Here is a 2397-nt window from a genome sequence, read left to right on the forward strand (position 1 = left end):
TCTCTCTCTCTCTCTCTCTCTTTCTCTCTCTCTCTTTTTTCTTTCTCTCGATCTCTCTCTCCGGTTGTCTTGCTGAGGGACAGGGAAGAGTCTACTAAAGGTAAAACTTAACATGATATAGTACATGGGTGGATGTGGTTTAGGAAACTTACAATGAAAAAAACTTCTGGTATAACCTGTATTCTATACCACTCAGTAACAAAAGTCACAGACGTACATGAAAGGACAACGTCTGTTCAATTCATCGCAAAATTTAAACTCTCCTTGGAATACCGACTCCAATGATCAGAGAAAGCAGGGCTAACGGTAAATTTAGAAATTACCGTTTAACAAGACAACGTTTAAGGATCATCAAAGAATTGTACTCAAATATACGAGCATTAATGAAACTCGAATTTACTTTCAGCCCCACACATTGGAGATAAAAGCAGATCATGACAGAAATAGTCCTCATTTTATAAACCAAATCCTTAAAATCCATAAAGAATTACATGAGTTAACCTATAAATTTCTTAAATTACTCTTTTATCACGACAGTATCAAAGTTACTCACTGGCTGCTGAAGAAGACTGGTGAACTCGAAAAATGTTAACTCATCAATTTTCTGTATTTATACTCTGCTGGGCCGTAAACAAGGAAATATTAACATTTTGATCAGTCCACTGCTGTCAACTCGACAGCACGGATCAATAGCGACATTAAACTTAAATTAAATCAACCTCGTGCAGAGCGTTACAGTATATAAGTGCGACGTTATGGTACGAAATGGTTGCCCAGTACGCATTACTTTCTGTTCGGGTCCGCCCACCGCCGGCAGGGGGGCGCCCTTACACTTACAGCGGTGGTATAATGGCAGTCATGGCGCATGTCCTATACGCCACCTGCAGAGGGAAAGGGCTAGGGTGAGCTGCCGAGAAGCACCAGATTGACCTTTCTGAATAAAAACAGGCGTCATTTTGTTAGTTAAAGAGGCGTCCCCGCTAAAGGCGAAAAAAGGCACCCACTTTCACAATGGAAGAGGTGCTCTTTTAACAGTTAAACAGGCTCCCAAGCAAGTATAACAAAACAGATGTCATTCAAACTAGCTACTTACATTCTTTTTTATGAGAATAAATGTTTGTCCGTCCGAGGGATGAAACTGGGGTCCGTTGAAACCGAGTTTGATAATGTTGCATTTGGCTTTATTTTCATGCAAACATTCGTCAGAACAGCTCAGTTTTATGTGAACTGATTTTGAGCGGAAAACGGGTTACGTTACACTCTGATTTTAAGGGGGGACTATCCTGGTAAGCCAGAAAAATTCTGCCGCTATATTGAGCCGGGCACGAGATGGGTTGGAAGGAATGCACGTTGATTCTTGAACATTACTATCAAGATTGATTTTTAAGTAGGCAAGTAGGTTGGGAGGTTGGTAGGTCGGTACTCCGGTAGGTAGGTACTCGGATAGGTAGATAGGCAGGTAGGACCGCAGGTAGGTAAGAGGATAGGTATGTGGATAGGCAGGTGGGTAGGTAGGTAGGTAGGTAGGTAGGTAGGTAGGTAGACATGTAGGTGGGTACATGGATAGGTAGGTAGACACGTACGCACGTTAATAGATATTCTAGTTAGTAAGGTAGCCTACATTATGCCATGAGTACAAAGTTATGTAGTAGTTTTATTTGCTGATATAGTCTATTTACGTATTCATGTCATGCAATTTCCTTTTTTAAAAAACGTGGTACATGTATTGCTAAAACGTGTTAGATTCAATCTCCAAGTTATATCAAATCAAATAATTATTTTGTTATAAAAAGACATTTGAATGCGATTTATATAACCTGCACCTTAGGATTTCGCCGAAACTCTAAGCGTTTTGAAGAGAAGTTAAAAACAATTCTCAGTTGTTAGTTATACCCTACCTCTAGTCTGTTTATGATTCTCAAGAATGAGTGTTTGGCGGGTGCTCTGATATGGTTTATTCCTCTCCTATCGAACATCTATCTTCCACCTCCTTCGTTTTTTTATATTTGTTACTCTCTTGTAGTAATTCTAATCTTCGGCACTTGTTTGACCTTATTGTGTTGCAAGTGTCGCAAGAATCAAAACAGAACACTATAATATCTAATATGACTAATAGCTTTTTTTTTCCCTGACGCCACCGGTTTGTCGCCTTTCACGATTTTTGACATTTCAATAATTGATAGTGTATTGAAGTAATTAGCACTCTTCGTTTCATTTTACTTTCCAACATATATATAGAGAGATCTCTATAAAAGTTCTCTACCTATGGTTCCGATGAGTAATTCATCTCTCATTAGCTATTATTCAGAACGACCAAAAAATTAGCTAAGTTATCAAATTCAGCTGTCCCGGGCAGGCAAGAAAAACTGTCCTAGCTTCATCTACTGTGGGGTCTTT

General features: G+C 39.3%; 1 protein-coding gene across 1 annotated transcript in view; it reads right to left on the bottom strand.

Annotated features, from left to right (window-relative positions):
• The window catches only part of LOC101855870 (ethylmalonyl-CoA decarboxylase), a 19539-nt gene extending 18881 nt beyond the window's left edge, over positions 1-658 (bottom strand). Inside the window, exon 1 of the mRNA XM_005098683.3 lies at positions 554-658. The gene's annotated coding sequence lies outside the window, so the exon portion shown is untranslated. The remainder of the gene's footprint in view (positions 1-553) is intronic.
• Positions 659-2397: the final 1739 nt, after the last annotated feature.

This window comes from Aplysia californica, unplaced genomic scaffold (genome assembly GCF_000002075.1).
Source record: "Aplysia californica isolate F4 #8 unplaced genomic scaffold, AplCal3.0 scaffold00190, whole genome shotgun sequence".
Lineage (NCBI taxonomy): Eukaryota > Metazoa > Mollusca > Gastropoda > Aplysiida > Aplysiidae > Aplysia > Aplysia californica.